Raw genomic sequence first — 24,825 nt, 5'->3', positions numbered from 1 at the left:
AGTCAACCAGACCGGGCTGGGCCTGCGTCTCCACCCTGCCACTGGCCAGCCGCATCACTTTACCATTAGGACCTTCTCATATGAAACTGCGGGCTGCCACACCTAGACTCCAAGGTGCTGACAGGATTAGATGAGCAAATGGACACGGGTGAAATATTACCTAAAATCCAGTCATCCAGTTTCTGTCTTGTTCTGGCCTCCAACTTTGAAAGCACCGAAAATGGGTCTCACAGCCTCCCCTGCTCTCCGCCTGCTCCTGTGCACTGGGCATCGCTGCCTGGTTCCTTCCTTCCAGCTACTTACTGGCTGACTAGTTGGGGAAGCAGCCAGAGAGGCAAGCCCTCCTCTCTCCTCCACCCAGGAAGCTTCCGGTCAAAAAAAGAGGCAGAAACCTCTGGGGGTGGGTGGGGGGGGTGGTGGTGATCGGAGGGGGCGGGGGGGGCGGGGTGGAGATCCCTGTCCAGAGGCCAGGAGGTCAGGATGGACTCTCACAGAAGGGGTGCTATAGTTCTGAAAGTCAATTTGGATAAACACCCCATCTGCCCCTTCTCCCGATTCAGAGACTGGGTGGCCCTGCTAAAGTAATTGGGAGTATCTGTGCTCTCCATGCACGAGTGCACGTGTGCGTGTGTGTGTGTGCACGAGTGTGCGCAAGTGCGTGTGCATGTGTGTGTGTGTATTGGGGGGAAACGGCAATAAGGTCAGTGAGAGGAAAATCAGAAAAGGTTTGCCGAGAGCCTGCCAGGTACAGGAGGCATCCCTCGGGATGCTTTTGCCAGGGTTATTTCATTTACGTGGCTCTGCCCGCCCGCAAGTTGTTTTATTAAATGAGACTTGGAGAGGCTCGATCAGGACATTCAGCTCAGGTATGTTGGAGCGGGCCTGGGGTGTGGAGTCAGGCAGGTGGAAGGCTGCTCACCCTTCCCTCCCAGCGCGGCCCTACAGGAGGCCTTGGTCTCTGTGAGTCTCAGTGTCCAGTTCTGAGACGGTGCAGGCAGATTCCCCAGCCAGGGCCTGGAGCAGTTCAAGAACTCAATAATTGGCTGGGTTTTTTTTTTTTCTTTTACCTTTAAGAGTTAAAATTGCTCCCTTTGACTGGAAATTCAACCAAGAGGTTGAGGTAGGTAGTGAGTGGGGGTGAGTGTTGCACAAAGAAAATCAGGTCACCTACCTTTGAGACAGAAACAATGTGGATGCAAATATCAGGAACCAAAGAAAAGCCTCCTCACCCTGTTCTCCAATCAAACAAGACCCATCTGCTGTTTGCTGAGCAGGTAAACGCGCCTGACTCTATATCCGCCATGTCCATGAACCTCTGTGCTCAGCGATGTCTCAAGAATGCAGTCGAAGGAGCAATGGGCAGAAAGAGGAAATACAAGCACCCCCACGTCGGGTGCCATGTCTTGCATTTGGTGGAGGATACGCTGGGGCTCGGCAGAGTTCAGTGACTTGTTCCAGGTAAGCGGCGGTGAAACTGGGACTTGAATCCCATCTGTTTACCTCCAGCCGGCCACAGCGTGCTTTCTTTTCTCTCTGCCATAATCCCTCCCACTGCACGAAGTCTTTAATTAAAAAAAAGTAATGCTTTCAAACATAATGCTGTTTACAAAGCTGCCGTGGTGTAAGGGGTGTGTGTGTGTGTGTGTGTCCCATTCTGTGTGTGGGTCTGTGTTCACGAAAAAAAAACCCAACAAAAGCAAAACAACAAAAAACCCTCCTGAATTGTCTCACGTCCTGGAGAGTGGCTGCCTTTTCCCCCCACCCCAGGGTGGCTGTGGCATTGTGAGTAAGCTGCAGACCCCCCAGGCCACCAGAACATTCTGTACCTTGTGGCAATTAGTCCCCACTTGGCTTAAGGACTCCGACATCAAAGGAGGTCTCCGCCTGCTGCCCAGGGGAGGTCCAGGGAACGCTTCGGAATGGAGCCCTTTCCCCCTCATTAGTGGGCTGCAGCTCCAGCACAGCGAACTCTGGACAACAGACCCGGCCCCATCAAAGGCCCCCTTCCCCAGGGAAGGCCTCTGTAATCTGGGGTCTGAGTATGCCCTGCCCCCTCCCCAGACCATCTCAAAGTAGCCGTCTGGGGACACCTGACTACTCTCCAGTTCAAAGCCAAGTGGATGCATTAACAAGACAAAACACCATTTTCCTGTCTCAAAACTCCTAGAGCCCTGCCTTAAGCTGCCTGCAGTCAAGGCCTGGGGGACACACAATCCCTGCCCACTTAGTAGAGGGGCCTGAAGTCAGGCCCCTCCTCTGCAGACACCCAGCCTTTGAAAGCCCTGAGTACAAACAGGGGCTAACTTAAGCCACTCAGCAATGCCTCTTCAGGCCTAATCTGCAACTTGGTAAGGTAGGTGGCCAGTCTGGAGCCAGTCCTCCTGAGAGCCGAAGTTGAGAGGGGGGAAAGCCAGCCACCTCCAAGGTTGCAGCCTTCCTCTAAGCAAAGAGACTATTTCTTCTTTCCCAGAGTGAATGAAAGGTAAAGATGAGCTGCAATCAGCTTCCCTTCAGAATCCGGGATTCTAAAGAAGCACCAGGTTAACCTATTCACTCATCCATCCCTCCACCCACCACTGATCCATCAATTCCTAACCTATCCCACCACCACTATACATCCACCCATCTACACAGCCATCTATTCATCCATCCATCCATCCATGCATCCATCCCCCAATTTACCCATCCATTCGTTCCATTCCATCCCATCATATTACATTCCATGCCAAGTCCTTTTCTAGGCCTTGGGCATCCAGAAAGGAATTAGACATAGATCCTACTCTCAAGCAATCCCCAGTCTATAGTAAGAGCAGAAAATATCTCATGCCTGCAATGGAGGAATGTCTGAGAGGCAGCAGGGAACTCAGAGAATGGAATCTAAGGTGACCAGAAAGATTGCACTCAGGTTGTGAAACTTGGTCCGAGAATGATGGCCAAGAGCTCTATCAAGAAGAAGAGGATGGTCTTCCAGGTAGCACCTGCAAAATCACAGAGGCCTGAAATAGCCTAGCACATCTGGGAAACTACTAGTTGTTCGGCTTCTGAATTTTATGAAGGGGTGCATTGGAGGCAGGGCTATGATAAGAAATGAGGCTGGGCTGAGATTTGGGTAGAACGGGACCTGTTTCTGTTAAGTCCATCCCTTAATGAGCACACAGACCCACTGATCATGCATGCACACATTTATACAAACATGTTCGCACACATGCCAACATTTGTGCACGTACATGCTCACACAAATGAAAATGTGTTCCTACACACGTGCAAGCACGTGCACACAAATGTGCTCACGTACACACAAAAACATTTACTCACATTCAAATATATGTACATACACAAGCATGCTAACACAGACACAAACTCACATGTGCCAATGTCCTAGCATATATACTCAAACCCTGACATATACACTCAGACAAAAAAACTAGTGCACATGAACAAACCCACATATAACATCCATGCTCACACATGCAAACCATGTGTATGTGTACACTTTGTACCAGGGAAAGGGCAGGGATAGGGTGCCTGCTTCTCATTATTCCTCTGTTAAAAAAAAATGTGCCCCAGGCAGTGAAACTTGGCAGAGCTGAGCCCATCAGCTGTGCTTGTGCTGGAGCCGGGTGACCCTGTCCTTGTGTCAGCCCCCTTTCCCAGCCCTACTGAGCCAGCTCTGTTGCCACTATGAGAGCTGCCTTCTCCTGCAACCACTGCCTTGCTTGGGTGGAGGGGACAAGCCTGAATGGGTCCAGCCCCCACCTACAATGCAGGGTGGCCATAGCCAACCCTGTGGCATTGTCGCTGGACAGGTGCCCAGCTAGCTTGGACAAGGAAGCACTATTCTAAATACAAGAACCAGTGGCCTCTACCCTACTCCTCCAGTTTCTTCTCATGGGCTTCCCCCAACCCACGTCCTCTGCTACAGCCACTCTCGATCTGCCCTGATTCCTGATTATCATGTGACAGGTCATCATTAGGAGACTACAGTTGGCAGGCTTCAGTGTCATCAGAGGTGAGGACCTCCTAGGGCAGGGGAGAGTGGGATGCCAGGTCAGAGTCATTAGATGAGCTCACTTCAACCAAGGTCACTGTTAGAAGCTCTTCTCTGCTAAGCTATAGCCCCTATCCTTTCCAAAACCTGGTCACATATCTTCCCATTCACTTGCTCGCCCACCCACATGTCTATTCACTTTATCTACTCATTTCTTTATTCATATAGCCAGCCATAAACACAATTTCTAAACAATTGATCCATTTATTCATACAGTTTTCCATCCATCCATCCGTCCATTTATCTACCCAATTCTCCATCTATTTATCCATCCAGTTTCTATCTGAGTTCATCCACCCATCTCTTCCTATCCACTCAAAAGAGCCAGCCATCCATTTTTCACCCACCTGTTCATCCATCCATTTGAAGACCTAACCATTAACTATTCATTCATCTGTCTGTCCATCAGTTCATATAACCATCTGTACCAGTTTGAATCTGTGGTGGACCCCAGAAAAGCCATAGCCTTTAATCCTATTCAATATTGTTAGCTGGGAGCTTTTTGATTACTCCCATGGAGATGTGACCCACCATTTGTGGGTGGTAACATTTGATTAGATGGTTTCTATGGAATTGTGTCTACACCCATTCAAGGTGGGGTTGCTTACTGGAGCCCTTTAAGAGGGAACCATTTTGGAAAGAGCTACAGAGCCTGCACAGCCAGAGACCTTTGGAGACGAAGAAGGAAAACTCCCCCAGGGGAAATTCATGAAACAAGAAGCCAGGAGGGAAAGCTAGCAGACTCCACCACGTTCACCACATGCCTTTCCAGTTGAGATAGAAACCCTGAATATCATCAGCCTTCTTGAACCAAAGTATCTTTCCTTGGATGCCTTAGATTGGATATTTCTATAGCCTTGTTTTACTTGGGACATTTTCAAAACCTTAGAACTGTGGACTTGCAACCTAATAAGTTCCCCCTTTTAAAAGCCATTCCATTTCTGTTATATCGCATTCTGGCAGCTACCAAACTAGAACACCATCCATCTGTCTATCTGTCCATTTACTCAGTCATATGTCCATACCCAATCCATTCATAGACTTTGGAATCAGACTTGGATTTGAACCTTCATTTCCCCATTTAGTGCCAGTAGGAAATGCTGTCAACTCTCTTCCCATATCCCCTCAGTCCTTACCTCCCAGTGCTCACAAGTCTGGCTCCCAGCTGCCAGAAACTGCATCTTTTCACCTGAGGGCTTTCTTTGGCCACTGAACCTTATCTGTCCCTATGTGTGGAAGGCTGGAAATAAGGGGTAATTAACATCCTCCTGAGAATGTTAACAACTAGCCAGAATTGGTGTGTAAATACCCAGCTTTATCATCCTCGGTTGAGATTACTTTGAGATATGTGTTCTTTATGGTCTCCCAGAGGCCATAGCAAGATTAAACTCCATTTCCCCCAGTGGTAACTTGCTTGATAACACACGCTTTATTGGCTGCCTTCCCTTCCCTGTCTCACTTCCTTGCTTTGCTATTTCACCTCCCAAATAAATTACTGGCATCTGAATCCTTGTTCTAGGAGAACCCAATCTAACACATTACCTTTGTGACTTAGCATGATTCATGGCCTATGGTAAGCATTCAACAAACATTAGTCATTGCTTTTATTATATGCTATTAGTAACAACAATAGTAACATATACAGATCAACTCCTGTACTCATGAGTTGCTTGTCTCTGCCATCCAGTTACCGAGGCAGAAACCTAGGCAGCATCCTTTATACCACCCTTACCATCTCCTCACTGCCAAATTTAAGCCATTTCCAAATCCTTTTTATTTTAACTCTTTTGGTTCCCAACTCTGTTAATATGTTAAGTTACATGGCAAAGTTAAATTTAGATTGCTAATAAGATGACCTTGAGATAGGGATATTATCCTGGATTATCTGGGTGGGTCCACTGCAATTACAAGTATCCCCATTGTGAGAAAGGGAGGCAGAAGAGAGAGTGATGCAGAGTAAGAAAGACTGGACCAGCTACTGATGGTTTTGAAGATGGAGGAAGGAAGCCATGAGCCAAGGAATGTGGTCAGCCTTTAGTTACTGGAAAAAAATGAGGCAATATATTCTTCTCCATGAAATTCTCTAGAGTATTCCCCCAGAAAGAATACAGCTTTGCTCAGCTTAATTTTAGCTCTAAAAGACCCATTTCAGACTTTTGATTTCCACAATTGCAGATCAAGTTTGTAGTGATTTGTTACAGAAAGCTACAGGTAGTGTGATGGTGATGGTGATGATGATGATGGTGGTGGTGGTAGTGTTGGTGATGGTGGTGGTGATGGTGGTGGTGGTGGTTGTGGAGGTGGAGGAGGTGGTGGTGGTGATGGTGGTGGTGGTGGAGGAGGTGGTGCTGGTGATGGTAGTGGTGGTGGTGATGGTGGTGATGATGGTGGTGGCAATGGTGGTGATGGTGGTTGTGGATGTGGAAGAGGTGGTGGTGGTGATGGTGGTGGTGGTGGTTGTGGTGATAGTGATAATGGTGATGTTGGTGTTGGTGATGATGGTGATGATGGTAGTGGTAGTGGTGGTGATGTTGGTGTTAGTGTTGGTGGTGATGGTGATGGTAATGGTGATAGTGGTGATGTTGGTATTGGTGGTGGTGGTGATGGTGGTGGTGGTGGTGATGGTGATAATGGTAATGTTGGTGTTGGTGTTGGTGATGGTGGTGGTGATGGTGATGGTAGCAGTAGTGGTGGTGGAGATGTTGGTGTTAGTGTTGGTGGTGATGGTGATGGTAATGGTGATAGTGGTGATGTTGGTGTTGGTGATGGTGGTGGTGGTGGTGGTGGTAGTGATGGTGATGGTGGTGATGTTGGTTTTGTGTTGATGGTGATGGTGGTGATGGTGGTGATGATGGTGGTGGCAATGGTGGTGATGGTGGTTGTGGAGGTGGAAGAGGTGGTGGTGGTGATGGTGGTGGTGGTGATGGAGGTGGTGGTGGTGGTGATGGTGATAATGGTGATGTTGGTGTTGGTGTTGGTGTTGGTGATGGTGGTGGTGATGGTGATGGTAGCAGTAGTGGTGGTGGAGATGTTGGTGTTAGTGTTGGTGGTGATGGTGATGGTGATAGTGGTGATGTTGGTGTTGGTGATGGTGGTGGTGGCGGTGGTGGTGGTGATGGTGGTGATGTTGGTGTTCGTGGTGGTGATGGTGATAATGGTGATGTTGGTGTTGGTGGTGGTGGTGGTGATGGTGATGGTGATGTGGTGGTAGTGGTGGTGGTGGTGATGTTGGTTTTTGTGTTGGTGGTGATGGTGGTGATAGTGGTGATTTGGTGATGGTGATGGTGATGTGGTGGAAGTGGTGGTAGTGGTGATTGTGGTGATGATGATGGTGGAGATGGAACAATGATGGTGGTTATTCTACATTTTGCAGGGGATCAGTCAATTCTTGGTGACTTCCCATGGATCTTTGGCCATCTTCTCATTCATCCTCCCTCAAATGTTGAAGCTGGCTTTCCCACATAGGGCTTAGAAGAAGAGGCTAGTGTGGGAAGGGGCTGGAATTTTGAGAAATGGATCCCAAGTCAGAGAGGCTGGGGAAGGGAGATAGAAGCAAAGGCCAAGCTTTTATTGAACCTGTCAATAAAAGGCACTTTCAGGCTTTATTTATTTTCCTCTTTAAACCCCTTTCCACTGAGAGCAAGGAGCTGCTTCTCAGATGTTTTCTGTGTAGAAAAAACAGACAAACATTGTCTTCTGAGTTCATCACTGCCCTGAGATGGCCTGGACAGCAGGGCCTAAGAGCCTGAGGGGTCCTGACCGTGACCCACAGATGTGTCCAGCAACATGTGGCCCAGAGAAAGGGAGGGACTTTTCTAGGGTCACCTTACAGATTTAGGGCTAAAACTAGGACTCTTGGCTTCCTATTCTGGCTTTTCCCATCACACCACAAACTCTTTGACCTCTGAGCCACCCAGAGATGTAGAAGAGAGAGTGAAAGACCCAACCAGCAGGTACAAAGAGAGGAAAAGACAAAAGGCGACCAGGCCTCTGAAGCTTGTCCCATGCTTCGCCACCTCCCACGGGTGCCTGCAGGTCCCCCCACCGTTCGGCAGCCCTGACTAGTCTCCAAGCCCCACCTACCCGCCCAGGTTTCTCGAAGTGGGAATGACTGCCATGCTTGGGAGGCAGACTCTGGGTCTCCAGGGCGGGGTCTTGGCAGGGCCCAGACTTGTGCAGGGGCCCCCGCCCCACCCCAGAGGGGTATCAGCCACCATCCCACATGGAGGGAGAGCAGTCAGGCAGGGGCAGAGTGGCGCCAGGGTCTGGTCTGGCCACTACAGGAAGACCTGCTGGCACCTGTGGGCAGAGTTCCTCTCCACTGACTCTCCCTGAACTGGCCTCATTAACACCCTCCCTGGGGCTGGAGCTGGGCGGAGGCTGGGAGTGGAGGGCAGAGAGAAACAGCTGAGGCAGTGGAAAGAGTCCCAGCTGGAGCCGTTAACTGGTTGTGTGACATTGACAAATCACTTCTCTGTGCCTCAGATTCTTCATCTGTAAAGCTGGGACAACCATACACAGTCACAGAACAGAGCCTGTTCTGGGAAGCCTATGGGAGGTACCTGTAAAGGCAGAGCATTCAGTAGGCGCTGGATAAGTGATAGCTGCAATCATTCATCTCCAGGGCATGCAATGGATGTCGCTTTCCTCCATTCCTTCGCGATTCTGCTGGAAAACATGGCCACATCTTCCGACTTCTCCACAGGAGTGTTTCCATTCCCAGCTGACTACAGCCTCTCAGGATAGCAGAGGGACCTCAGGATGAGTTGGCCCAAGTCTTGTCATCTGACTGAGAACTGGAAAATGGGGCATCCTTGCCAGTGGTGTCCTGGCCCCCAGAGAAGTTCAGTTTTCCATAGCTGCTTTGTCCTGCAGCCTGAGGACTAAGCCCTCAGAGCCCCAGTTTTCTTTGCTGCAATATAGGATTGTTATAGCATCTGCCTCCTAGTGCTGTTGTGAAGGAGAAATGAAGGTCAAAGACATGAGGCTCAGAGAATGAGCACACCCTGCTTCTGCCCCCACCTCACCTTCACAAGGTGGGGAGGTTCTAGAAGGAAACTGAGCTGCTGCTGAGAGGGCCTGGACAGCCCCAGGCAGAGGGAGGGACGGCTGAGGAGAGCGGGATGGGGGCCAAGGGAGCCAGCAGGACGAAGGCAGGGCCGGCTTGCGGCCTGAGACCGGCAGAAAGGGAAAGTCAATGCTTTCTTGTCATCAGACTTTCCAGTCACCTGCCTGGGAACCTGAAGAAAAGATTAGGGAGCCAAACACATATTGTTTCTTTTGTTCCAGGTGCCAGGTTTGGTGGGATGAATTGGCCATCTGTTCTCCCAGCTACAATCTGGCAAAGCCAGAAACCTCTGCCTTCCAAGTTGTCACTTTTCATCAGAGCTAAGAAAAGTCTAGAAGCGGGGATAGGATGGGGCTGCCTGGCTTCTGCATGGCCCAGCTGTCCCTCAATTGCCCCAGCTCCCCCAGCTCTGAGCCCTCTGTGCCTAAGACTCCCAAACCCTGAGAATGGGCTGGAAAAGCGCCCGTGACCTTGACTGAAGGAATGAGCCTCTCTGAGCCTTGGTTTCCCCATTTGATAGATGAAGCAGATGAGAACAGCATACCCCTGTGCATTTTTCTAGCACTGACATGCAGAAGCAGTGATGCCCCCTGTGGTCTCAGAAAGGGAAGGCCATATGCAGGCAGTGCACAGGGCAGGGTGGCTCAGTGCTGGCCCTTCTGGGAGCTGCATCTCAGCATTGCTGGTCCCAGCCTCACCGTCTGGCCTCACGTCTCCTCCATTTCCCCTTGAGCAGGGTTCAGGGCAGGGATCTTAACATCAAGTCTGGGTTTTTTGGAGGGGAGTGGTGTTCTAAATCCTCCAGCAGGGATCTACTTAGCTTAGAAGCTCCAGAGGGGTCTGTGACCCCCTGAAATAGGGCAGAGTCGTGTGTGCAGGTGCATTTCCCCAGAGGCAGGCAGCACATTTCCAACTGATTCACAAAGAAGCCAATGATCTAATGAAGGTCCAGACTGGAAGGCCTGGAACCTGGGGTGCCGGTCTGGCCCCCAGTTAGAGTGGCCACCCCAGATGGAGGGGAGAAAGAATAATTAAGCACCCCCCCCCCAACACACACAGCTAGAAGGAATAGGTCCCTTACGTGGTGGAAAACCACCCCAGATGCCTTTGAGTGGATTCTGGGTGATGGATGCTGGGTCAGGCTCTTGCCTGACTGACACAAGTGCCTCCTGCCCTCTGGTTGACACCTGCAGACAGGCAATAGACACTCAGGAAAGGTGCGGACAACATGACTTGCTATTCAGGCTTGATTTATGCTATGCTAATGGCCTCAGCAGCCCCAGAACTAGCTCTGCAGCCTCACAGTCCCCATACAAGTGACTCTGTTTCATCACCCTCACCCCACTCCCCCAAAGGGCAAGGGAGCCATGCCAGCAGAACACCTATTTGTGCTAAGCCCTCTGTTGGCTTATCTTGTTTAACCTTCACAGCCATGACATGCAGGGAGTCTGCATCTCAGGCCACTGAAGCTCAGAGGTCAAAGAACACAACTTAAGGGCCAGGGCCAGGACTTGCACCCAGCCTGCTCCAGGGCCGACTTCTTCTCCCACCCCAGGTCAGTGACCAACACTGCTGCATCCTCTCCCCCTCACCCCCCCACCTGCAGGCATAGCCAGTGTCCAGACCCCCCCCTCTGCAGATGGGCCTACATGCTGCTGGCAGGTAACAAAATCCCAAAATGATTCCCAGCCCCGCCAGTTCCCCCCATGTACTGCCCCCCTCTCCCCGTGAAGTGCGTCTGCTGTTCTCCATCCAAACTGATTACAGCCTCAGAGCAGGGTGGCTGGGGGAGGGATGGTGTTGAGAAGACTTGAAAGAAAATTCGAAACACACGTGTGTTGCCTTGGCTCTGGTAACCCCAAGAACTCAGCCGGTGTGGCCCGCAGTCTCCCCCTCCCCCGCCTTCCCAGCCCCTCCAGGGTCTCCGAGGGGGGCTGCTTTCCATGCTCAGCCCTGCCAAGGGAAGCTGGCTGGGTCTGCAGGACCTGGAGTCCTTGGAGCTGAGAAAGATGCCCCCCGCCCCACCAGAGCCCCCTCTGGCTTAGAAGGGGCTGCCGAGGCCCACAGTGGGTAGACAGGCTGCCTGGGAGGACAGACCCCAGACTCCATACCCAGTAGGAGGGGATCGAGGCCCAGGCTAATTGGAAAACAGCTTCCCCCCAGATTCGTCGAAACCTGTTTAAACTATGTCTCATTTTCTCTCTTCCCATCCCTCCACCCTGAGACCCAAGAGAACATTTTTCCTACCCTTGCACCTGCTGCCTTCCACATTAACCCTTGCTCAGTTAGCGGTGGGCTCCGTGGCCCTTGGCATTCTGGAGCCAGACTTTAAGGAGGGGTAGGAGTTGGCAAGAGCTGGGTCTGGGAGTCGGAGACAGGGTCAGGGAACAAAGGTGAGGACGAGTGACAGGCTCCGCCTCATGCAGTTTATACAGAATGTCCTTCTAGCTATCAGCTTATGGCCTCCAAACATGTGGCTTCAATCTCTCCTTTGAAATGTTGGGGTAGGGGGTGGGGTGGCTGCCAACACCCACTGGATGCCTCTTTGTGCAGCCCAGCTGAGCACTTGCTATAAACTAATAGCTCTGAGGCCCGTGCCTTTTGCCAATAGCACTGAACACTTGGTTTGCAAATTGGATTCATATTTGGGAGGGTGTGGTCTGGGAACAGGGCTGATGGGTTGGGGGGGTGGGTGTGGGTTTGCAGAATAGGGAAAGCCATGGGGCTTTAGAGGCAAGCAGAGCTGGGTTCCAATTCAAGCTCAGTCACTTGCTAGCTGGTTGAGCCTGAGAAGGTGACTGTAACCCTCTGAGACTTTGTTTCTGTATCTATAAAAAGGGTACAACTGGTTGCACAACAAAGGGCAATGATGGGCTGCAGCATGTAGCCCAGCCAGCACATGCTTGGCGTATGCAAGCTCCCTCCCAGTCTCTCACCTTATCCTTGCACCTTTCTGCAGGCTCACTGTCTGTTCCTTGGAGGTCTGATCCCTCCCTGTAGCTGGCTTAAGATGGTATGTCCTGGAAGTTAGGAGATCTGGATCTGAAGCAAAACTTTCTCACACACTGACCATGTGTTTCTGGATAAGTCTTTTTCCCTCAGAGGGCCTCAGTTCTCCAATCTGTAAAATGGGTGGGGAGTGGGAGAGGGAGGGTGGTGGCAGTTGCTGGGTGAGCTGTCTAACAGACAACATCCAAATGTAATAGTCAGTGAACCCAGGAGGCTCCCAAAAGGCCAAGTCCCAGGGATTTTTACCCCAGAATAGGGTTAGCGTAGGGGTGAGGTGATTTTGGATGTGTGTCGTGTGAGTTGGGTAACAGGAGGGCTGAGTTCCCCTGGGGAAGTGTGAGGGAGTGTCCTCACCCAGGCCACCTCCCGCCGCCTGCCTCTAACTCGCCTTCCCACATCATGCCCACCTCTCCATCCTTGTGACAAATCACTAACTGACCAGCCTCACAAGCACCCATGGACATGTATCTTTGGATGACAGGAGGGTGGTGTGAGGCAGCCTCTCGTCAACATCCCCACATCCATGGGAGGTGGCTGCCAAATCACCAGGGATGCTGTTAAAATGCAGTGTCTGGGACACCAGCCCAGCTGCATGGGAATCTTCGGAGCTGGAGTCCTGGATTCGGTATTTAAGCCACTCCCCAGGTATTTCAGGACGCAGCCAGCCTTAAGAATCCACTACTGAAGAAGGACAAGGGAACATAGGTTTTGAAGACTGCTGGGCCTGGCCTTAAATTGCAGATTGTCCCCAATCAGCTGTGGAACCCTCAGCAGCAACACATGTCCCTTCTCAGTTTTCTCATCTATTAAATGTAATAGAATAATTCCCATTTCATCAGGCTGTGGCAAGGATTACATACCATCCACAAAGCACCTGGCCCCTGGAAGGTGGTCAATAAATGAGGACAACATGTGAATGGATAGATAGATAGATATAGAGTGTGGGCAAGAAAGGAAGAATGCTGTGTGTGCTTAAAGAGACACATGCCCTCTCTGTGTCCCAGTCTCCCCATTTACAACCTGAAGATAAAAACAGTACATACTTTCCAGGGGCATCTGGAGGCTTACCTGAGCTAATAATGTATGCAAAGGACCTGGTGCCTAGAGATGCTAACAAAAATCACCATGGTTCCCCTAGAGAAATAGCTGTGCCCTAAAGACCCCTCAGTGGCTCATGTCCACAGTGGCTTTCTCTTGTGATGGAGAGAGAAGAGGAATGGGGGATATTGATGGCCAGGGGAGGTACAGTGGGCAAGTTGCTGTCTTCCAAAAGCCCCAGGGCCCTGGAGGGAGAGGTGATGATGGTAAGTCTGCAATCTTGGAACCTGAATGCATCTTTCCCAGCAGGTCTGAGTTCATGGCCAGGCGTTGGTGTTCAAGAGCCAGACCAGGCCACTGGGTGACCAGGATGGATCTGGCGGGATGTTTTGTATTGGAGTGATTGGAACTGACGGACCAGGGCTGGGCAAGAAACGAGCTGGGTGAAGGAAGCCAGCAGGCGGTCCGCAGGCTCAAACTGCAATGCATTAGTCCAGGGTCTGCGCTGGGGTGGGGGAGGATGGGTGGGGATGAATTTGGGGAGGGAGGTGCTTCAGGGTAGGAAGCAAGAAAGAGCAGACTCCAGGGGAACACCCTGGAAGCCCAGAGGTGTGTTGACAGAGGCAAAGGAAGAACGTGGGCCATGGCAGTGATGGGCACTCATTCCAGCTCATAGTGTGATTCTGCAGAATCCTCTTAACCCTAGGAAGAAATGCTCTCTTTATGCCCATTTCACAGAGGAGGAAACTGAGGCCCCAAGAAGTCAGGGACCTACTCAAGGTCCTTCAAACCCCACCTTTCTCTTCTCCTTGCATCTCCACCCTCACATCTTTCTACATCTTTCTATTCCTTTCCTTCTTCCTCCTACACATCCACGATTGGCTGAATAATGGTCCCCTGAAGACAGTCACTTCCTAATCCCCAGAACCTGTGAATGTTACCTTATCTGGTAAGAGGGACTTTGCTGATGTGATTAAGTTAAGCATCTTGCGTCATCAGGGGGAGGCCCTAATTGTAATCACGATGGTCCTTATTAGAGGGACAGGGGTAAAGTCAGTGTGATTGGAGCCATGCACTTTGAAGACGAAAAAAGGGCCCATGAGCCAAGGGAAGCTGGCACCACTAGACAGTGGAAAAAGCAAGGAAATGGATGCCCTTAGGGCTTCCAGAAACCAGCCCTGCTGAATTTAGCCCTACAGGGCTCTAGAACAGTAAGAAAATATATTTGTATTCCCCCTCCTTCCTTTAGCTACATCTCTTCCTCTTTCTCCTCTTCCTTTTCAATTTCCAACAATTGTCCTGCTTTTCTTTCTCCACCCCCTTTCTTCTCCCTTCTCCTTACCTTCCACCACAAAATGGCACAGGTTTTTGGAATCTACAGTTTGGGTTCAAATCCCAGCTCCACTACATGCTGACTCTGTGACTGAATAAGTCACTTCACTTCTCTGAAACCCATTGTTCTCATCTACCAAATAACTCCAACTCGCTAGGCTGCTCTGGGAGATCAGAAGAAATAGTGTTGGCAGTGGGAATGGTCCATCATGGCCACTCAATAGATGTGTGATTCCATGCAAGTCCCCTGCAGCCCTGTTATCCAAAGCTCCGCCTGGGCTCAGGTCAGTGGCAGGAATGGGGACCCTGCCCCAGAGACTAAAACAGTCAGATGCAGACCCTCAAGCAATTGCCCAGTCTCTCTGCTGACCTGAGAGGGAGCCATGGTGGGGCCCTGGCCGACACAATACCGACTTTGCCTGGCACTGACCTGGATCTTGTCCTTCTGGGATCCCATCTCGGCCAGATGAGGTGTGAGTGACAGTTTACCGGGCATGCTTGCTAAAGATACCCTCACCCCGGGGGAAACAACAGTTGGTCTTGGGACCCCCATGGGCAGGCACAGAGCAGCAATTCACTCTCAAAGAAGATGAAACATAATTGCCCTTTCTTCTCCATGTCCAAGAGAGACTTCCCTCACCACCTCATCCTGGGAAATCAAGTCTCCTTTTCCTGAAGTTGCTATTCCCCAGCAGCATTCCAGTAAATTAGCCAGCAGAAGGCAAGTCTCCTGAGGAGTCATCAAAAGTTTACACGTCTCTCTCTGATGAACTTCAGGGAAAAATATGCCTCCAGCTGTTCACCCTTAGATCTCAGGCTAAGGGTGGAATTCTGAAGGTAAAAGTAATAATATCTCTTGTGTTCTCCCATTCTGTGCAAGGACTATTCGGAACACATTTAATCTCCCAATTTCATATGAGAAAGCTGAAGCTCAAGAAGGGGGCAATGATTGTTACCAGGATGCAAAGCTGGTAACAAGTGACAAAGCAAGAGTAGCAAGAGGAAATGCAATCAACTGCCTTTTTTTCCCCACGTTGTTGCACTCTGATGCTCCGCCATGTTTCTCAGGCATCACAGGAGACCATCTTATGAACCAGGTGTTAAGCATATTGAAAGGATTTCATTTAAAGATATCATCCACTTATCCCTTAGCTCCCACTTGCCCCTTGTGACAAATTTCTAAGAACTCTGTGCCAGAAGTTTTGATTCTCCTAAAAAAAAAGGGGGGGGGGGGGAGCGGCATTGCCTTGTCTTGGTGGACAATGAAAAATTATATAGCTGGTTGTGTTTTCCTTTTCATTCCAGCAGCCAGGAAGCTCAGAAACAAATTCACAGTTCAATTGTAGTCACTGTGGCATTTCAGTCCACCTCATGACTTCACCATCAAATCTTATCAGAATTTACACACCTTGGACGTGCCAGCCCCTCCAATCATAAGAATGAAAATATCTCATTTTCTTCCAATATTGGCCTCCTGTTTAAAAGGCCCTGCTTCTAGTCCCCAAAATTTACTTACAAGTTTTCTATTTTATTACGTGCCTTTGTTACTCTGCCATAAGTATTGTCTGGAATGAGATGAAGCATAAACTAGCAAATGTTAATTTGCCATCATTTTTATTGCTAATTTAATTTTTGTTGTTTCAGTGAGCTGGGGATCGTCTCATCAGAACAGGACTCAGTCAGATAGCCAAGACCCTTGGCCAAAACTTGACTTGAGGCTGTCTAAGCATCCAGAAGTAGCACTTGTCAATAAATAGGTACTAATCATGAATGATATGCCAAGCACTATTCTCGGCATTAGCGTTACGGCTTAGCACAACAGAAAATGTCCCTTTCTTCACAGAGAAAAGCAATAAACAAATACTTATATAACAGTATCAATTTAGATGGTGACAAATGCAAAAGGTAAGAGGATAAGGGGAATGCCTGGAATGACGTACTTAGGCAGGTGAAATTTCCCTTGAAGAGGTGACATTGAAAGTAGACCTGGAGTGATAAGAAGGTACAGCTGTGCACTCTAGGCAGCAAGTGCAAAGGCCCTGAGGTCAAAATGAGTGAGAAGTTCTAGAGGAGCTTGTAGAAGGAATGCAGGAGGTGGGTTCAGAGAAAGGGTCAAGGGCCTAATCAGCAGGGCCTAGAGGGCCATGTGAAAGAGCTGAGATTTTTCTAAACCAATTGGAAGACATTGGAAGGTTTTAAGCATGGGGTGTGACGTGACCTCTAGCACTTATCACTCACAAAAAGGGGCTTTACTTCCACTAAGTGGTTGGTACATATTTAAGAAGCCATCTGCTTCTTCCAGGGATGATAATAGTTCTTTGAGTTCCTCAGTTTCCAAACTTGCTTTGTATCTCTGACAGGACCACAATCTCAATCAGTACATTTTCTGAATGTACTTTGTTAGTGATTCTTTGAAATGTGTTATCTAGAATATTACTGGAATATGTATTTTTCCAAATAGCTAATTGTCCACACTGCCGGCCAGAACTTGTGAACCTGTTATTATGGCTCTAACTCCAGATATCTGATAGTGGTTATTTTCCCAAAGAATGTTAATTTTATGCTTATAGTCTTTTTTTTTGGGGGGGGGGGAGGTACATGGTCTGGGAATCGAACCCGGGTCTCCCCACATGAAAGGTGGGTGTTCTAACCACGAAACTACCCATGCACCCAATTTTACGCTTATAGTCTTTTATGATGTACTTTCTCAAACTACATTTCACAGATGAATTAGCAAGAAAATTAAGCACATTGGTAAATCTGGAGTAATAATGGCACTTCAGTCAGTAAGCACTTCCCAAGAGGAGGCCACACTAGTAAGCATTTTGCAAATATGATTATATGTAATTGTCACCGTAACCCCTACCCCACTATTCCATGTTGGAACTGAGTTTTGAAGAAGTGCCTTGACTGACATCATATGGTTGCATTAGTGGAGCCTTGCATTTATCTGTTCAAAAAATATCAATCCATCCCTCTAGTGTGTCAGGCACTGGGTGAGGATCTAGAGGCTCAGCAGTGAGCAGGAAGGACATGGTCCCTGCCCCCAGAAATCTCCCAGTCTGAAGGGGGAAATGGGCAGGGAACCAGGTGACGCCCCTGCAGCCTGATGAGAGGGGAAATAAAGGATGATGCAGGACGCAAGAGGAATGTCCTGATTAGGACTTAAGGGGATCCAGGAAGGCTTCCTGGTTGACATAACATTTAAGATGAAAATTCCTGAGAGATGAGAAGGAGCAGTTCTGAGAAAGGGGATGCAGGGGAGCTGTCCCTGTTTAGAGTTAATATGCTCACTCCCTGGAAGAGGACACCAAATTCTGCCACCATTATAGAGAAATGACGATTGAGCAGCATCTGGATGAGTGATGAGGAATTGGCTAGTTAAAGTGGTAGTTAGGAAAGGACTGAGGCAGGGATGTTTTAAGAGAGGCTGGTGTGATTAAAGACCTCTGAGTTTAGGGTGGTGGGAGTGTAATGAACTGTGCTCGGGAGGAAAGTGACAGAAAGCGGTATGTGATGTTAATCACTCTCACTTCCCATGGAATTTTTAGGAGATGTCCAGGGTAGTTGATCATTCTGTCTGAATTAGATTATTTTTTAACATAAAATGATTATATCAGTATGACATTTCCCCACCAAACTAATACATCACCTGGATCATGATAATTTATTAACTAAGCATTAGTCATATTTTCTTATTTGGGAAGTTGATACTTTCCCATTGTATAAAACCAGGGAATTTACAGATAAATTATAAAATCATATAATTCTAAGAGAAAATATAACTCCTAGGCAGTGTGTATATTCTACAGACAAGGAATTTTAGGGCCAAATAGATTAACTGAGTTGCCTAGTAATTCATAAAAGAAATGATGACATGAGAAATGAATATGGTTATAGATAGAGAGAGGAGACTAGATTCAAAAAGGCTTTATGAGTAATGGAAAAATATTCACCTTTTTTTTAATATGTAGTCTTCATTTGAGTCTTTCCCCCTCCGACAGTCACCCTTTACATCAACTAAAAGCAAGGAGGACTTACAAGATATTAGACTGAAGATCCACATCCTTAATATATAAATTTTATTTTGACAATAAAATATAAAAATAAGATAGACCATATACTGGACCATAGAGCAAATGTCAAAAATTCATGTGGATTTAATTCACATAAATAATATCCTTTTAAAAGTGTACTGAATATAATAAAATATGCATTATTATAAAATATTATGATAGAGCCAAGATCAAGCCTGTCAACTATAACAATAAATGTACATGGGTTTAATTCACCTTTAAAAAAATTTTGAACCTGGCTCAAAAACAAAACCCAGCCATATGCTGTATAACAGAGACACCTAAACAAAGGGATTCAGAAAAGCTAAAAACAGAGATGGACTAAAAAATACCTGAGAAATGGAAACCAACAAACAAGAGCAGGAGAAGTGATCCTGATACCAGGAAAAGTAGAATTCAATTTAAAAAAAAACATTAAACATGACAAAGATGTATGCAAAAAGCCATAATCAACAATGATGATATAACACTAATTAACATTTATGCACTAAATAACACTATAACCATCTCTGCAAGAGATGAAGAAAAAACTACAAGAGCTGCAAGAAGCATAGATAGATGCTCACTTATAATAGACTTTAATACACACTCACAGTACAAGACAGATGATGTGAAATGACAACAACAACAAATAAAGAGACAGATGATCTAAGCAACATGATTAGTAGGGTTGGTCTACACCCTAATAGTAGTGAATTCATCTCAAGTCCCAACAGCACATTCAAAAAAATTGATCGCAAAAATAATAACTTCCATAAAGTAGAAACATTACAAATAGTCTCTTATGAAAATAAAACTGCAAAAATAAAATAAAATTGCAATACTAACAGAAATATAAATACCCCATCTAGAAAATTTTAAATCTCCCATTAGAAAACTCCTAGAAAAAAAAAGAAAGAAATACAAACTGGAATTACAGAATTTTTAAAAAATAGTAACAATGGACAGAATAAACTTATAAAGTATGTAACAACATGAACGGACCTTGAGAACATTATGCTGAGTGAGACTACCAAAAACTAAAGGACAAATACTGTATGGTCTCATTGATATGAACTGACATTAGTGAATAAACTTGAAATATTTTGTTCGTAACAGAGACCATCAGGAGATAGAAATAAGGTAAGATATTGGGTAATTGGAGCTGAAGGGATACAGACTGTGCAACAGGACTGGATACAAAAACTCAGAAAAAGACAACACAATACTACCTAACTGTAATATAATTATGTTAAAACACTGAATGAAGCTGAATGTGAGAATGATAGAGGGAGGAGGGCTGGGGACATAAATGAAATCAGAAAGAAATGTACAAGGTACAATTTTAAAAATGTTTTTGCATGAGGAAGAACAAAGGAATGTCATTATTGCAGGGTACTGAAAATAGATGGTAATTAATATTTTAAAATGTCACCTTCTGTATGAGACTAAAGCAAAAAATGTTTATTTGTTACAAAATTTATATTTTGACTAGTGCATTTCCTAATGTAATTTATGTAGATAGTTTGATTGAACGCCATAAGTACTTGGAATCTCAGGTAGGACATGAGATTTTGTTGGTTTGTCCAGAGTGATGCCCTGATGAATCCCAGAGTGATTTGATCAGTGAGTGGAAAAGTATCTGCAAAGCCCTCTTCGGGGAGTGGTGAGAACAGGGAGAAATTCAACTTCCCCAAGTGGAATTCCTGATATTCTCACAAGCAGTGTGGACAACCAAAGCTATAGGTTGAGCCCCCAGTCTTGGGGTTTGTTCAGATGAAACTTAACCTCACAAAGGATAAGTCAAGTCTACTTAAAATTTAGGCCTAAGAGTCTCCCCCAAGAGAGCCTCTTTTTTTGCTCAGATGTGGCCTCTCTCTCCAGCCAACACAACGAACAGTCAGACCACCCTACCCTCTCTACGTGGGACATGACTCCCAGGGGTGTGGACCCTCCTGGCAACGTGAGACAGAGATCTTGGAATGAACGGAGACTCAGCATCAAGGGATTGAAAAAACCCTAGAATGAGCTAAGACGTAGCATCAAGGGATTGGGAAAACCTTCTCGACCAAAAAGGGGAAGAGGGAAATGAGACAAAGTGTCAATGGCTGAGAGATTCCAAACAGAGCCGAGAGGTTAACCTGGAAGTTATTCTCATGCATCAAGTAGATATCATCTTGTTATTCAAGATGTAATGGAGAGGCTGGAGGGAACTGCCTGAAAATTTAGAGCTGTGTTCCAGTAGCCATGTTTCTTGAGGATGATTGAATAATGATACAGCTGTCACAATGTGACTGTGTGATTGTGAAAACCTTGTGTCTGATGCTCCTTTTATCTACCTTGTCAACAAAGGAGTAGAACATATGGAATAAAAATAAATAATAAGGGGAACAAATGCTAAAATAAATTTAGTTTGAAATGCTAGTGATCAATGAAAGGGAGGGGTAAGGGGTATGGTAGGTATAATCTTTTTTTTTTCTTTCCTGTGTTTGTTTTATTTCTTTTTCTGAATTAATGCAAATGTTCTAAGAAATGATGAATATGCAACTAAGTGATGATATTGTGAATTACTGATTATATATGTTGTTTCATTTTGTTTCTTTATTTCTTTAATTAATAAATTAAAAAAGAAGTTTAACAATAAAAAAATAGTAACAATGGAAATATTTCATATTAGAATCTAGAGATGCATTTAAAACAGTGATCATAGGAAAGCTCAATATCTTACCCTTTTTTCAATAAACAGAAAAGAATTAAACTAAATAAATTACTTTTTTGGCTGAAAAATAAACTTGAAAATAACAACAAAGCAAGCAAAAAGAAAGCAAGAAGAAGGAAACAATAAAGATAAAAGCAGAGATTAATGAGGAAAACACTAGAACAAAGATTTAATTAAAAATCAAAATCCTGGTTAAAAAAATGAACAAAATGGTCAAAACAGTAGCTAATTTAATCACGGACAAAAAGAAGAAAGCATAAATATACAAAATACGAAACAACAAGGAGGAAAATCACCATAAAAAGATAAAAGTATAAAAATCATGCAATAATACTTTGCAAACTTTTATGCAAATAAATTTGAAAACACATAATTGTGAAAAAACAAATTTATTTTAGATAATAAGAACCAGGTTTCTCACTATTGGAGGAAGAAGTCAAATAAACAGAAAGGCTAGAACAAACTCGGTGGTGTTTGATTGTAATCTGAAGTATAAGTCCATAGTTTTTGATGGACAGATAGAGATAGAGATAGGTGCATCTGTATGTGTGGGTTCGTAGCTCTGTCTACCAGAGGACCTAGAAGTAAGGCACCCCAGAGGAATAAGCACATCTAGCACCCAGATCTTGCTTTCTAAACATCGTTCTTCAATAAAAGGAACCAGGGTTCATTGGATAAGTGGTTGATTCCAGGACAGAAAGGGAAAATATAAGATAAGCCTGGAATACCTTTTAATGCCAGAAAATTAAAAAAATAGAGTTTTGTTAAAAGAACAGGAACAGTTCTGCAAGTGAAATCATTGCCCTCCCACCTACGTGGGACATGACCTCCAGGTGTGAAAGTCCGCCTGGCAGCATGGGAGATGACTCCCAGGGATGAGTCTGGCCCTGGCACTGTGAAATCAACAATGTCCTCCTGAACAAAAGGGGGTAAAAGAAGTGTAACAGGTAAGGTATCAGTGGCTGAGAGAGTTCAAATAGAGTAGAGAGTCTACTCTGGATGTCACTCTTCGCAAGCTTCATTTAGACATTGTTATCTGCCATAACCTGTCAAACCCCAACCAAAATCATTCCAGTCAATCCTAAAGAACACCTAGAGCATTATATAGGATTTTACAAAGGTTCTATGCACTAGGGTAACTTTTCAGAAACCTACAGTCTCCAGATGGGTCCCTGGACCCAACAAATCCTGAAATGCAGAGGGCCCAGCCTCTCCAGAATGTCAACTAGTTCTATCCCCCTATCCTATATTAACAGCAGCCCCTTCCAACATGAAAAAGTTAGAAGGGGCTTAGCCCAAATATCCCTAAAGAGTGAGATATAAAGATCAAAGGCGATGCTGGAGTTATGCAGAGAAGGTAGGGTTAACAAATGAATATGAATGCTGAATCATTATATTGATATTTCTTTTACTCTCTAGTATCTTAGAGTAGCTGGAAGCAAAAAACCTCAAATTGTGGAACTGTAACCCATACAAACTTTGAAATCTGTTCTACAACTAGTTGTTGTGATATGCTTTGAAATTTATTGCTTTTTTGCATATATGTTATTTTTCACAAAAAAGAAAAGATACATTTCTTCTAGCCTCCAATGTTTTGGAGCAGCTAGAAGGAAAAATCTGAAATAGTGGAATGGGAACAGTGGAATCCGTAACAAACTCTAAAATCTGTTCTGTAACTACTTGTTAAAGGGTACTTTGAAAAATCATTGCTTTTTCTTTCTTTTATTTGTATAAATGTTATGCTCAACAATAAAAAATTTTTTTAAAAAAAGAAAAAGAGCCGAACTGAAGAGCTCCTAATGTCTAAAGCTGGAACAATTCGAGAAACAAAACAAGTAATGATAGCATTGGATTATAATCCATAGAATAAAGTGAATGTGCATGAGTCCACATGGATATACAAGTAATTGAATAAGAGGGTAGAGGGCACAGCTCTTCTATGCAGGAGAACTCCAATTAATAAATGTAGAAGGAGAAGAGAAAGATCACCACTAGACAAATACCGCACTAGTAATTATTGCAGATAACATATCAAAATCTGAGGGATACAGCTAAAGCAGCCATAAGAGGGAAATTTATAGCATTAGCTGTTATTAGTAGAAAAGATGAAAAGTTCCAAATCAATGACCTGAGATTCCACTTTATAAAACAAGAAAAAAAAAAAGAGTAAATATCCCTCATAAACATAGACACAAAAAATTCCTAACAAAATTTTAGCAATTTGACTCCAAAAACCTATACATCCTTATCAAGCAAAGTTTATGCCAGGAGTGAACATTTGGTTTAGTATTTGAAAGCCAAAGTGTTTCATTATATCAAAAAACTAAAAAGAAAATATTATCATTTCCACAAAGTAAGAAAAAATATTTGACAAAATTCAACACTCATTCATGTAACGAAAATCTCTCAGCAGGATTTTTTAATAGGAATAGAAGGAAACTTCCTCAAACTGATAAACCACCTCTCTGAGAAACCTACAGCTAAGATCACGCCTATTAGTAAAAAACGAAGTGCTTTCTCCATAAGATCTAGAACAAAAAAAGGATCTGCTCTAACCCTTTCTATTCAATATGCTGTTTTGGAGATCCTAGGCAGGAAAAAAAATCAAAAGCAAGCATCTCAGAAATGATGGAGTAAAGCTCTCTTTATCTGCAACATGAGTATCTATGCAGAAAATCCAAATGATAGAATGTTTTCTATTTGGTAGCATTAACATGGAATATTGGTGGGTAAAGAAGAGACTATTCTACAAATGGAGCTTGGAAAATTAGTTATCCATTTAATTAAATTAATTAATTCAGTGGAAAATTGGTTAGCCACTAAAATTAGACCCCTAACTCACACCATACACAAAAATCAATTCCAAATAGATTGAATTAAATGTCAAAAGAAAACTTGAAAGCTTATAAAAGAAAATTTAGATGAATATTTTATAACAAAATACAGAAGGCACTATCCATAAAAGAAAAGACAGATACATTTGACTATGTTAAATTAAGACTTTCTGTTCACCACAGGCACTTGAAGAAGGTTAAAAGACATGCCACACTAAAATGATTAATTATAAGTTGTATCTATGTTACCGGAATAGAACTATATGACACAAAGGATGAAACTTAAAGCAAACTATGGACGATACCTAATAATATAACTATAATAATATTGTTTCATCAATTATAGCAAAGTTTCCACACTAATGCAAAATGTTAATAGGCAAAATTGTCAGGGGGGAGCAGTATGTGGAAACTGTGTTTCTACATGATTTTTATGTAAACCTACAATTGCTCTAATTAAAAAAAATTATTTAAAGGAGACAGACCACAAGTTGTGCATGGATAGTTCAGTGATAGAATTCTTTCCTGCCATGTGAGAGACCTGGGTTCGATTCCCTGCTCTTTCACTCAAAAAAAAAAAAAACAAGAAGAAGAGGAGGAAGACCCCAAACTAGAAGTAATTTGCAACACATGTAACTGAAAAAAGATCCACAATATACAAAGAGCTTTTACAAATCAATAAGAAAAAGAAAACAAATAATTAGAAAAATGGGCAAAATGCA

This window comes from Tamandua tetradactyla, chromosome 20 (genome assembly GCF_023851605.1).
Source record: "Tamandua tetradactyla isolate mTamTet1 chromosome 20, mTamTet1.pri, whole genome shotgun sequence".
In the NCBI taxonomy this organism is placed as follows: Eukaryota; Metazoa; Chordata; class Mammalia; order Pilosa; family Myrmecophagidae; genus Tamandua; species Tamandua tetradactyla.
The sequence above is the reverse complement of the archived record's forward strand: the minus strand, read 5'-3'. Positions refer to the sequence as shown.